At 33.3% G+C, this 14,654-nt stretch overlaps 1 protein-coding gene across 1 annotated transcript in view; it reads right to left on the bottom strand.

Annotated features, from left to right (window-relative positions):
• Nucleotides 1-949: 949 nt before the first annotated feature.
• LOC149797857 (uncharacterized) overlaps nucleotides 950-14,654 on the bottom strand; it is a 75,598-nt gene continuing 61,893 nt past the window's right edge. Inside the window, exon 10 of the mRNA XM_089962878.1 lies at nucleotides 950-1,927. The gene's annotated coding sequence lies outside the window, so the exon portion shown is untranslated. The remainder of the gene's footprint in view (nucleotides 1,928-14,654) is intronic.

Genomic DNA, 14,654 nt, shown 5'->3' with positions numbered 1-14,654 from the left:
GTAAGGATTTAAATGTATTTATCAATATGTTGAAACAGACATTAATATGTTGAATTTAGAGATCAAGAAATATTCATGAAATTTCAGTTATGTGGCCAGTCACTTGGAGTAAATTTTACAGTTTTGGTACTAATACATCAGACACAGGTCACATCAGAGGGGTGGCCATCTTGTCTTGTCTTGTTTGAGGGGTACTTCTGAACACTGTACCAACTTTAATTTTAGATAACACACCTTGATGAAAGTTTTGGAGGGCTTGCACAAAAAATATGGAAGAGACCTTCTGATGTTTGGGTCAAATGGTCAAAGGCCAGAATCATTGTGACTCTAAGAATAACATAAACGTTTGTTCTAGAACAAGTTTCTAGATCAGACTTTGTGGATTGCTTGCACTTAGGGCAATACAGACTCCTTTGGGGTCTGAAGAATGGTTTCCAAAAAGAAAATAATGGTTTCTGTTGTTCAACACCAAAAATATCTTTGCCAAGGGCTCCAGTCATTCAGAGCAACAATTCCATACTAATGCACACACGGTACTGTTGAACAAAGATCGGCCTGTGTATACTGTTGTTTTCATCTTTATTAACAGCAAGATAAGGAGGTTTCTGATTTGACTCTACCTGAAAATCTCATTTTCAAAGTTGTTATGAATTTCTATTACAAATAATTGCAATTCAAATGAGATATCCCAAGAACTAAAAGCTCCCTGATGTAGAGATGATGGTGTAAGGAATTTATGAGAGTAATGGAAGCAATCAACCTGTGCAAATTTTTCACCTATTATTAACATGATCAATAATAAATGCAGAGAGAAAACAAAATGACAATTTTTCAAAAGAATTATTTAAATTCTGTGCATTAGAGATAATAAATGACACTCTTAGAATTATTTTTTTACATGGGTGACAACTCTGCCTCCTTCAGATGTAACCCTTTATTTCCTAACATAATATTTCACAATGTTCAACTTGATGTTTGCTACTCATATTTCTCTGTTATAATCTCTAAAACAAAGGTTAATGAAGGAATGCTGCTCATTATAATTCTCATGTAAGAACAAAATATGCTTGAAACCCACCCATTTAGCCACTTGTTTTCCCAAAACTGTTAATCAAAATTATACCATCCATTATTATATGCTCACTTTTTTCCCCGTTAACTTTACATTGTCAGAATCATGCAGTATTACCTGATATTGAACCCGGGCGCCAATACACATATAGCATTCACGTGCATAAAGGAACTACTTTCTATTGTAAACAAACAATGGATGCTGATGCCAGCACTTTTGATTTGTAAACAAATCATGTACACTTGCGTAAGAGGCGCTTTACATTGTGGTTGTTTAAATTTGTTTCTGAATGAATTAAAACAGATGTTTCATGGACTGCCACATACCAGCTGATTTGGCACATTCCATGTTGATACAATGTTTCACATTTAGGCTAGCTACAGTATATTACAGACGCAAGATAAGGTCCTTACAAATAACATACAACTGACAAGTCATATACTGTCTTCTTTAGCTGGTGATAAGAATGGCAAAAAAAAATATACTTATAGTTTTACATCCTGAATTTCCTCAAAATGTACTTTCTTAGTTCTGCAAATCTGAATTACATGAGCCATGTCATAGGTTCTCAATCTGGATTACACATTTCAAAATTGTACTGTAATTTTGATGATAAGTGCAATTACATCCTCCTTACTGCACTCAAAATGAAATAAGCATTAAATTCCATAGCGTCTTTTTGATAATTGCAGTTGAAAGACTTCATATTTTTCCCACATTATGATTTCAAACATTCAATGACAGAAACAGAAACACATCTGCAGATGTCAACACGCTTCTCCCTAGCTTCTTCAATCCCATGTATTTTCATGTGGAATTGTCACATACAAATCCAGTCCATAATCACGAAATTTCCTAGAATTGAGAAAATACCAAAATCTATTCATTCCAGATCAAATGGAAAAGTTTTTGCAATGCACATTCATTCACAATATGACTCCAAATTTAAATTTTAACTAGACATGCCATTTTCTTTCAAAAGTTATGTCGAGCGCACTACTAAGTTCAAATTTATCTGGGCGGAGTTATTGCACAGTAATATTGTTGTGTAATGATAAATATGCACTTGTGTATTTAGTTTGGAGTATGGCATACATTCATTAACGTTGTTTCTTGTAGTGTATTTTGTTTATATAATTAAGCCTTAGATAGAATAAAAAATGAGCATATAATAAAAAGGTTACTGCATTTGTAAGGGAAAATATGAACTCTTTTTTTCAGAAGGATATACTGCACTCCCAAGGTCATGCAGTATTCCATCCCAAAAACTTGTTCATATTTTCCCATACAAACACAGTAACCTATAATTACTATATTGCTCCCTTGCCTATTCCATGGTCACTGTTTATGGACATTTAATACTTTTTAAACTTTTTATTCTACTTGAAATAGTAAATGTGTATTTATATAATGAGATTATTCTGCATTCCGACTGTGATTCTTTAGAGTACTTTGAAGTGAATATCATAAATGTTTGTTACTTAAGTGAATTTTAATAAATATTTGTCTCTGGTATTATAATAATAATGATAATAATAATAATGATGATTATCTATCTTTATTTCATTTGTCTTTAATTATCATTGTTAAAAGGTCAGAAACAAATTATATTTTAATTTTGTATATATATATTTACTGTTTTGTTTAGCTAGTGTGACATGCACAATTTGGCAGTTTTTTGTAACAATGGGATTTGATTTTTTTGGCTTTATTTTGCAGCTGCAAATATGTTGTTTTCAAGATTTAAAGTGGTAAATTATGACAATATATTTTCATCATCTGACACTGCTTAATCTCTCAAGAAAAATTCCACAAGTAAAAATGTCTGCTATTCAGTATTGATAATAAAAGTAATATATATGTAGTAACATAATAGTTGTACATATAAATGTAATATAATAAGTTTATATTATGGTAAAAACCTTACAATTGGACCACAGAGGAACTGAAAAAGTTGTTCAGAATTGGGAAATGGTCTTATTTCATTTCATTTATATGCTATTTTACTAAGTAATTGGGGGCCCCGAGTGGCCGAGTGGTCTAAAGCGCTGAACGTTCCGGATCACTGCCATCTCACCTATGTCTGCGTGGGTTCGAGTCCAAGGCTCGGCTAGCATGGGTACATGGTAAAGCCTGCCAGTAGCTTCTTGTGGGTCGGTGGTTCTTCCCTGGGTTTTCCAGGGTTCTTCCTCCACCAGTTATACTGGCTGCCATGTATAGCCTATCTTGTGCTGAAAAATGGCGTTAAACCCTAGAACAATAACAACAACTAAGTAATTGTGAATGACCTAGTAAGGTTGCAATATTGGGTAATGGTCTTACTTCAAGGGCAGTGACAATAATGTATAGTTATAGTAAGGGCAAAGATAGATAAATAGCCCCACTAGCCCAGAAGACAAAAAGCATTGTTAGACAAGTGAAATTTCATGTACAAAGTACAATTTGTACATGAAAAAACAGAAGAAATTGATTATTTTGGACCATATTCTTTCTATTCTTACCAGCCTACTGGAGCAGCATGCGAATTTTTGCTTCCTCTATTGTCCATTGTTGATGTAAATATTGGTCTTTCTTAACCTTTAAAACTGACCAAGATGAAGCAAGGCTCAGTAGGTTAGGTTAATGAGTTTACAAAACATCATATTCACCAGAACAATAGTCAGGAATTTTCCCTTCTTGATGCTGTTTGAAATGTTGTTTAACCCAAAGCCTCTAGAATTGTTTCATTACATGATTTAGTCCATTACTGTAATTTATTGCTAATTCAGAGTAGTTAAGGATGTCTCAGCTGCAATGACATGACATAAACAAGATGCTAATATTATTATTTGCCTGGCTTGCATAACCTAAAAGCTGGCCATATTTGCTACACCTGCTAATGGAGTATTTAAGAAAATGAACATATATTATCTCCATGACCTAACATGTAAATTGTATGCATTTTACCATGGTCTGTTAATAATTGTTTCCAAAAGATAAAGGTATAATTGATATGCATTGATCTTGCTAGTGTTGACATGCTCAATGATAATTATAATGTATTGAGCTAGTTCTATAATAATTTGATGAAAAATAAAGTCTCTATTGATACAAGAACCTCAACTGGATGCAAGATCACCTTATGAGAATCAATCATATGCAAGTTCATCTTATTAGCATTCATGATCTCACTATAGAATCAGTAAAAGACCATGACCACATCATCCAGGGTTGAGCAAAATCAGATCAAAATGGTCTCAGAATGGTAACAGCCGCAGTGAATTGAATCAAAATGGTCTCAGAATGGTAACAGCCGCAGTGAATTGAATCAAAATGGTCTCAGAATGGTAACAGCCGCAGTGAATTGAATCAAAATGGTCTCAGAATGGTAACAGCCGCAGTGAATTGAATCAAAATGGTCTCAGAATGGTAACAGCCGCAGTGAATTGAATCAAAATGGTCTCAGAATGGTAACAGCCACAGTGAATTGAATCAAAATGGTCTCAGAATGGTAACAGCTGCAGTGAATTGAATCAAAATGGTCTCAGAATGGTAACAGCCACAGTGAATTGAATCAAAATGGTCTCAGAATGGTAACAGCTGCAGTGAATTGAATCAAAATGGTCTCAGAATGGTAACAGCCGCAGTGAATTGAATCAAAATGGTCTCAGAATGGTAACAGCCGCAGTGAATTGAATCAAAATGGTCTCAGAATGGTAACAGCCGCAGTGAATCAGATTGCCTGTCTCAGAATAGTAACAACCACGGTGAAAAAGATCAAAATGGTCTTAGAATGGTATGAACCACAGCGAATTAGATACAAATGGTCTCAGAATGGTAAGAACCACAATGAAACAGGTCAGAATGGCCCCAGAGTGGTAAGAACCTCAGTGAATTAGATAAAAATAGTCTCAGAATGGTAACAACCCAGTGAATCAGATCAAAATGGTCTAACAGTGGTAACATCCTCAGTGAAACATCAGAATGGTCTCAGTATGGTAGTAGATTAGAGTGGTAATAACATCAGTAAATTAGATAAAAATGGTCTGAGAGGGACAACAACCAGTGTGACTCAGATCAAAATGTTATCAAATGGGTAACAACCACAGTAAATCAGATCGAGGATTAATTCATAGAGAGGCTTGGACTATCCTCATAACCAAACTCATCCAAAGTCTTGATACAAGACTACAGAGTGGATCTCCCTCATTAAAAATGTTTTCCCAGATAATGACAATACAAGCTTGTATTTTGAATTTGATCAGAATCGGACTAGAAACGTGGCTTCCAGAGTGATAGCAAGTTAGCCAAGTATGATCACCTGATTAATATGTATTGATCTCACTCTTAACCCTTTACCTCATGCAAGCGTCTTTGGATGCCTCTACTCCATTCACATGGAAGCGCCTTTTGACGCCTCTACTCCATTCGCATGGAAGTGCCTTTTGATGCTTGCTGTAAACATCTGCCATTTTGAGCTTGTTTTCCTAACGCCAACTTCGGGGAAAACCCCCTATTAGATACTACATTCATTTTATGACAATTACATCAGATCACATGGTCACTGTTTATGCACTGGTCGATATCTGCTATTTAAAGTAACTGGGTCATAATCTCCACTCTCCAAAATGGCGGATTTCATTCAGTACTTACGAAGTTTTCAAGATTAGAATCACAACTATGAAAGATTCAATGACTTAGGTAAAGGCTCTGATATTGATGTAGGCAGCATTTAGTTTTTATAAATTATCAAATTCAGATGACTTAGTGATGTAGACGCAGATGAAAAACTTGTAAATTTCGAGTATGAGAAATGGCAGCTACTGTTGGTCACGCGGCCTCACTGACATGACGGTGAATGAGTTCTCTCAAGATTTTAAAGCACATAAAAAATTCTTTCATGAAAAATAATTACACAGCTATAACAATCAGACTTTACACTTAAAGTTTTCCACAATAATAGATGTGTATCATAAATGTATATTGGTTAAAATTGCTGTTAAACATAACATACACTACATTGCTTAACAGTTAACAGGTAGGCCTACGTGTATGGATCGAATAGTTAACAGGTGTTCTATTCATAGCGCGCTGCACTTTGTAACTATGCTCTATGAGGTAAAGGTTTCAAGTTTGATCAAAACTGAACCAGAAATATAGAAATATAGTGGTAATAAACATTTACCCAATCATATGCATGGTCACAATAGTAATATGGATGGATATCAATATTATTTATCTTAACCAGGATCTAACAAGATAAGACAACAATTGGATCAAAAATACATTCTCTGATGTGTTAACAAGTTTGGCCAATCAGGAAAGATCACCTTATTAATATGCATGCATCTCAGTAATCATCAAACTCATCTGAGATCTTTTTTAAATAATATCATATCCAAAGTTTAATTAAAATTGGACTAGAAAATATGACCTCCAGACTGTTAATAAGTTCAGCCAGTCAGATGTAAGATCACCTCATCATTAAGAATGGATCTTGCTCAATGAACTTATCTAAGATGCAAACAAGCTTACATTCCAAGTTTTATCAAAATGAGGCTTCCATACTGGTAATATGTTTTGTCAGTCAGGTGCAAGAACACCTCATTAATATACATGGATCTCGATCTTTCTCAGATTTCATCCAAGTTCTTCATGCTACATATATACCAAACTTTATCAAAATCAAATCTCTATTATGGCCTCCAAAAGTGGTATAAATATCAGCCAACCAGATGCAAGATCACCTCATTAACACATAAGGATTTAGCTGAAATCCTGAAACCCTGATGATGTCAGGTTATTTTTCAAGTTTATCCAATCAGAAATATGGCCTTCAAGAGAGGTTACAAGTTCAACCAAATAGATGCAAGATCACCATTTGATAAGCATTTATATTGCTTATAATTAATTTCTCCAAGATCTTGATAAGTTCATAAGCAAAACTACTGAAGATCAAAACATAACTAAACTGTAATATTTGTCAAATCCCATATAAGTGCAACTTGTTCAGAATGTAGACAGTTAGCCACTAGATTCCAGTTTTGAAGTCTGTCCATCATTTAGATATATGTAGTCTCATTTCATGTGTGAAGTAAAACAAAGCCCAACAGCCGCAGTGGCACAGATTACTGCCAGTGTGTCAACAACTGGATAATAGGCAGTCGGTGACCCTAGCTAAAGTAACAGTTTTCAGTAATTTCTTTTGTTACTTACTGGCACTGGTTGTGTGAGTTTGCTGATTGCCCATGTCTGATATTGTATACCTAAATGATCCTCATTCAGTTGACTCTGAACTTGAAACAAGGCACATACCCTCATCTTTGGCATTATTACCAGCACTGACCAGCATAAGAATAATTATGGAATAACTTTCTCACAATTTTACTGCCTAGTAAAATATTATATAATTGTGTGAATTTGCACAAAAGCACAAAAGCATATGTTGAAATAAATTTAATGTAATCACTTTCATTATAAATATTATTTAGAAACAAAATCAGTATATTCATAAAACATAAAGTAAGTAATAATCAATATACAAAATTGTTGTAATTAAGGGGATATAACTGATGTCTTTGAAGATGAAATTTGAGAACTGACACCCCTCAAAACTGAAACTTTTATTTAGTAGTTTTCGGTCATGGGATGTTTCCATGTATTCCAAGTTTTATCAAAATTGGGTCCAAAATATGACCTCTACACTGGTAAAAATTAGTTGTTGATCGATGGACACTGCATACACTATGATCTTACTTGGCCGTGTGACCTGATGAACTAGTAATGTTGTTTTAAAGTTAACTTTGTGATAGGATGAAATGATGAAATATAACAGATCTCATATCATATAAACAAAACATATTTCTGAAGAAGTATTTGGTAAGAGGTTTTATTGTGAACATTTGAAAAATAGTCAAAGACAATTGTTTTAATTGGCATAGATGAGTGTGGTATACTACGTATACTAATTTTGAAATTTTGTCTCATTTTGGTGGGTGTTTTGTTTTGCCAAACTATTAATTGAAAATAGTTTGCTAATAATTACAAATAATGTCATGGATAATTGTATGAATGTATATCACACTGCTGCCTCATTGTGCTAATAATTACATAAAGGTCATGGATTATTTCATAAATGCATATCACACTGCTGCTTCATTTTGCTAATAATTACATAAAGGTATTGGATAATTGTATGAATGTATATCACACTGCTGTCTCATTGTGCTAATAATGACATAAAGTCATGGATTATTTCATAAATGCATATCACACTGTAACTGATTATTATGATTTAAATATTACATTTATTGATTTCTGAAAAAATAAATATCTGAAGATAGTAGTGCTTGTTGTTTTGTGCAGAATGATAAAATATCTCTTATCTCTTGTCATATCAGTCCCTCTCTCTTTCTTCTCTCCACACCACCCCCACAGAACTTTTTTTTGCACACCAGTCAAGATGAGTTAGGGAGAAAAAAATGATGTGTGCTGTTAACACAGATGGCAGTTAGGCTTTTTTTGAAGAGCCTGTCTTTGTTAAAATATTTTCAACATAATGGATTCATGTTCATACCCAGTTAGCAAAGCTCTGAATGTTTTTACATTTTAAACCATAAAGTGATTAACAAATAAACATTAATTGCCTTTGGAACATGTATATAAATGTAAATATAAAATAGTATAAAGTAAAATATTTGGAACTCACATTAAAATAGTGACAAATAAAATTCTTAGTGTATCAAAGCTCTCTAGCAAGTTCTTTTGTGAGGAAAACAAAATTTGCATGGATTATTTGCATGCAAGATACTTCTTTCACATTTTTTTTACACTGCATAGGGTCAATGAACTCTGCTTTGTAACTTGGGTATATTGGCTGGCATGAAGCCCAGAATTTATAAAGTGACATAGAAAATCAATTAGCCAGACAGATCTTTTGTAGAAAATGTTGAGCTCTTTCTTAGAAAGATAAGAAAATTTAATTGCCTCTAGATAAATAAAGATGGCAGCATTACCCACTCATAGCATTTTTGAAAGAGCCAGTTTGATTGATGGTCTATTACTTCCTTTATCTCAGACTGCTCCGATGGCCTAGAGTTTAGAGTGCCCTCAGATGCAGGAGGTCACAGGTCAAAAACCCAGCCAGGTCATACCAAAGATTTATATAAATGGTACTAACAGCTGCCTTGCAAGGTGCTCAGCATTAAGAGGTTAGTGTTAGGACTGGTCGGCCTTGTGTCAGGATAATGTGACTGGGTGGGACATCATGTTACATGTCTGCAACATGATGCCCAAGTGCTAGACATCACTATAAACTGCCACACTGCAGATATCATAGCGATATGACTGAAATATTGTTAAAGCTACATTAAAAATCCAAATAATTGACACACACACTTCCTTTATCTCCTTATAGCATCTACAATCATGCAGTCAGGAGGGGAGAAGTTTGTATCAAATGCAATCAATTCCATCAAAATTGCTCAATGTAATTTTTCACTAGCATGGCCATTGACCTTAAATATGTCCTAGAGGGCAGGGATGATGATGTTCAGTTCATCGGCTCTGTGTATTAGAGCAGTGTTTCCCAAAGTGTGATACTTGTACCAGCATTGGTATGCAAAAGGGTTTCAGGAGTTACGTGGTAAATAAATCACTAAAATTCGCACTTAAAAAAAGTATTATGGCACTGGGAGAAGGGGCATGCTGATAAGATGGATGTCCCAAAAGGGGGGATACGCAAATGTTATAAGTTTAGGACACTTTATTAGAGCATGATAACATGTAAAATAATGCACTTAATAAAAAACCTGAGACATTTAAATGAAATAAATGTTTATTATGAATATAGAAGTAATGTTAGAAAATTATAACATTTGTAGTGTTCAATAGAAAGAAAAAGAGGCTACAAATCATATCTATTTAGAAATAATAACTTAAACTCAAGAAGAGATGAGAAATGGAAGTTCACAGTAACAAAAAGTATGTACATAGCATCTATATGTAAGAAAACTGACTTAAAATATTTTTTAAATAAAAGATTAATAACTTGATCCCATACAATAATCTTTGTAGTAATTGCTAGTTTCAATTATTTCTTGACACAAATGTTTTAGCAGAGATGCAAACCATTCCAAAGTTGGCAGAATCATTCCTATTTTTTTACATTAGATTATGCCAAAATGATTACTTCCATCGGATTTCGATTTCTGGAGCAGGTTTAAAAAAAAACATCAGTGCCAAACCACAACCTGAACACTGTATAAACTAGATCAATGAAATTCTTTAAATGACTGATTAATAACTTTTTAGTGAAAGCCTTACTTAAGCACTTGTATCACAAAAATTATAATTAAAGGAAAATTTCAACAGATGAGGATTATTTCTTGATGAAAATGACATGCTACAAAAATTCTGTGTAGGACATGCAGGGCATCAATACTGGGCAAATATGCCATGTGGCGGGAAGGAAAAGTGTGAAGCACATTTCAACTGCAAGAGTATTTTAAGGTTCAGTATTAAATAAAATGTTAGATACAAATGTAAAGTATTTTTATATTTATCTTCATATTCCAATTTTGTAACGCTGATATTCCTATTTAACATTGGTAGAGGTTACATCTCTGCTTTAGCACTGTAAAGGGTTTCTTTAAACAGATAAATTTATTTTTAAAATATTTATTAAAACAACTATGCTCCATCATTCATAAATGAAAATAGCAAGAGTACAAATTTTGAAATATGTGTATTACATGTAATAAATTTCAGCACATTAAAAAGAAGAACATAAAGTCTTCAATATCGCCTCACCCTTTAGAAATATCTGCTGGGAGACAATATAATTTATCAAAGATTTTAAATATAGGAAGTTTGTATATATATTCATAAAGTACTTGTATATTGGGAAGTGACCTGGCATCCTTAGTGTACTACTGAAGCAAGTCTGAATAGTGGAGGAATGGATCAAGAGACATATGGATAAATACCAAAAAAAATTGAAAATGAGGAATTTGGGGTAACAAAATGCACATAAAAACTGTACCTTGTTTTATAGAGATATCCTAAATAGTGTGGGTATTATACTCCAGAAATGAAAGTGGCACTGATGGATGGGTGGATGGATGGATGAACAGACAAATGAAACATTAATATTAGTGAAACTGAGGAACTGTTACTAGCAGCAACAAAAATCAGGTCTAGACCACTAGTCAATATGTGAAGTCTAGACCACTAGTTAATATGTGAAGTCTAGACCACTAGTCAATATGTGAAGTCTAGACCACTAGTCAATATGTGAAGTCATGACCACTAGTTAATATGTGAAGTCTAGACCACTAGTCAATATGTGAGCTAAGTTTCACAAAGATATCTTTAATGGTATTGAAGTAACGCTAAGGAAAATGTGATACAAGAACGGATGGATGGAACCCAAAGTTTCTGAACTAAACTTTTCAAAAATTAATAGTTTGTCCTGACTTCATTTTAAACAATGATGTACACCCGTGGCATAACAAAGTATAATATCTTGATTATGATCTATTAGGCTGCCAACTGTACTGAAAAAGATCCTTAAAAAACGTGAGTTTACCATAGATTCAAACTACATTTTTCTCACCATCAGGATGTAAAGAGTGTCTATGCTTGACTACGTAAATGTGTCTATGCTTGACTAGATAAAATGTATTAATGTTTAACAAGGTAATGTGTCTATGCTTGACTAGGTATAGTGTATCAATGCTTTACAAGGTTAAGTATATTGATGTTTAGAAAGCTAATTTATTTTCCATTTAACAAGGTAAAGTGTGTCTATGCTTTGGAAAGTAATGTGTCTATGCCTAATAATATAATGTATCTATGGTTAACAACGTAATGTGTCTATACTTAATACTGTAACGTGTCTATACTTAACAAGGTAAAGTGTGTCTTTGCTTAACAAGGTAATGTGTCTATACTTAATAATGTAATGTGTCTGTGCTTAACAAGATAAAGTCTGTCTATGCTTAACAAGGTAATGTGTCTATACTTAATAATGTAATGTGTCTATGCTTAACAAGATAAAGCATGTGTATGCTTAACAAGGTAATGTGTCTGCTTAACACTGTAATATGTCTATGCTCAACACAGTAATGTGTGTATGCTTAACAAAGTAGAGTGTCTATGCTTAACATGGTTGTGTGTCAATGTTTAACAAGGCAAAGTGTGTCTATGCTTTACAAAATAATGTATGTACTCAACAAGGTAAATTGAGTCAATGCTTAACATGACTATACGGAAACATACATTTTTTAAATAAACTTTGTACTGATCAAAAAGCATAATTAAATGATGACTGAAAATGCTTAGAAAAATGTTTTCACATAAATACCTTTATTTTAAATATAATTCATGCTTTATGACATGTCTAAACAGGAATATACTTCATAAAGCTATGATTATCAATATATTACAGGACATTTTTAATACAAGCTTATAAAATTGAGTAAAACTTAATAAAGTCAAGAACAGAACATTTCAATCCAAATAAATGTTTATATTTATCTGACTTTTCCTTGAATTACAGCTACATCCATTAATTTGACTTTTATTTTGAAAAGCACCAGAACTGATCACCCAAAGTGATAAATAAGGTGCTTACAGAATCCAAACATCAGATCTATGAAACATCCCAACACTACCAAATGTGCATCAAGGAACAAATATTTATGACTTAAAAATTTATCTGATATTTTTATTTATCTTGAGTTGCAAAAAATCACTAATTTACCAATCCATAACGTGAATTGATCACCCAGGAAGTAAGAACTCCATTCTTTTGTTAAGTCGACCTAGGTAAGAGATTTACATATCGATCCCTTTGGCATCTGTGTACATATCTGTACATTGTTTCATCTACACCCTAGATTATGGCTAATGTTTCAGCATTTTTGCATTGAGCTGAACATTACAGTTCATTACTTTGCTGGATGATAAGGGAATCTTGTATCCAATGTATTACTGGTGTCAACCAAATTTATGACCCAATAACATATTATCTTGTGGGCAAAGCTACAAAAGTATCATATATACTCATGTAGAGGACAGGTCCAACACAAATGACACTGACCCTGATTGGCAATCACATAATGCAAAGGCATACCAGGGTCTATGTTATTTGTTCTAATGATTACTCCCAAAAAACTGCATAGACCAAAATATGTTAGTGCATTTTGTTGTGGCAGATTTGGGTCATTGCAGCTTTAGTTGGACTCGACTTAAAAGCAAGTATTAAAATCCACATTACAGAAAGCATCACACAAGTATTCTAAAATTAAACAAATGTGGTCACTAAGTGTGGCCATGAAAGTAAAATGTCTTTTCTTGACTTTTTTGAGGAGTGCAGGAGGTGCAAAACCACCAAAAATGTATACCCAAAATATAATGAATCCAGAGTAAAACAAAGTCTCACTTGTATTCTGATAATAAATGTGGTTAACAATTAGGTTTCACTATAAAATCAATGTCTATGCATCCACATGTACATAATTCATTTGGTTCCTTTATAAATAAATAAACCTTTATCAGCAAATTATTCTGCGTGCATTCAAAATCATATCAAATTTCTAGATCACAAATTTATAATTTCAATAATTATCGAGAACAAAGAGATTAACTCTTTCATAATAAAGTCAGACAAAAACAAATGTGACCTTTATTAAAGATTTTATAGTGAATTTCCAACTGCATTCATGAGTACAGCATGATTACAAGCTTCAATGCATGCTAATAATTAAGTTAAAAAGTCTGAATGCTACTCTAGATTTTGCAATTCATTATTTTAAGAAAAGCATTTTCACTTTTGACCTATAGACTATCCCATCCACAGGGAAGCTCTGTCAATGCTGTTAAACTTTAGTGCTTTGAAGGAAGCAAAAGCTACAACCACTTTAAAAATTAAACTGACCATAAAAGGTGAAACAAGTAGTTTACCCCTTGCCTTGACCTTTAACTTTTGGATTTGTCATACACAAAGATGTTTACTGCTCACTGATAAACTCGTCTGCAAATTCTTATGATAATCCTATCCAGACACAGAAAAATGAGATTAAGGCACTTTGATTACTGGTATTTGGCAAATTTACCTATAAATCCCTACATTTATTCCATGTCCTGAAAAACTTCAGTATCAGTCTGATGACAATTTTTATACTGAAACAGGAAAAAACAAAACCAGATTAAAAACAGTAACAAATTACTAATATGACCTTGACCTTTGACCTTTTAAATGGTTCATGCCTAAGGATACTTCTTGCACCTGATAAGATGCAAATAAATACTGATGATACACTACTGCAAAAGCTAGAGATCTTGCCTTCAAAAAAATTTAAGGAAATTTGATGCTGGCTATGAAGACTGACATTATGACTACATAGTGTTGCCTTTGGAGAACTTTGTTGCAGGTAAAACTAAATGGGCAGAAATGATTTTCATTAGAGACAGACAGTGTTTGACCTGTTTTCAAAAGTGTGTGTTGCGCCTTAAATATCTTACACCTTTATTTCAAATCAGTACAATTATTTCCTGATGGGATTTCAATTCCTTCAAAGCCTCTGGCATACTATCTACT

Source organism: Sinohyriopsis cumingii, chromosome 6, assembly GCF_028554795.1.
Source record: "Sinohyriopsis cumingii isolate HCF-2022 chromosome 6, ASM2855479v2, whole genome shotgun sequence".
Classification (NCBI taxonomy): domain Eukaryota; kingdom Metazoa; phylum Mollusca; class Bivalvia; order Unionida; family Unionidae; genus Sinohyriopsis; species Sinohyriopsis cumingii.
The sequence above is the reverse complement of the archived record's forward strand: the minus strand, read 5'-3'. Positions and strand labels throughout refer to the sequence as shown.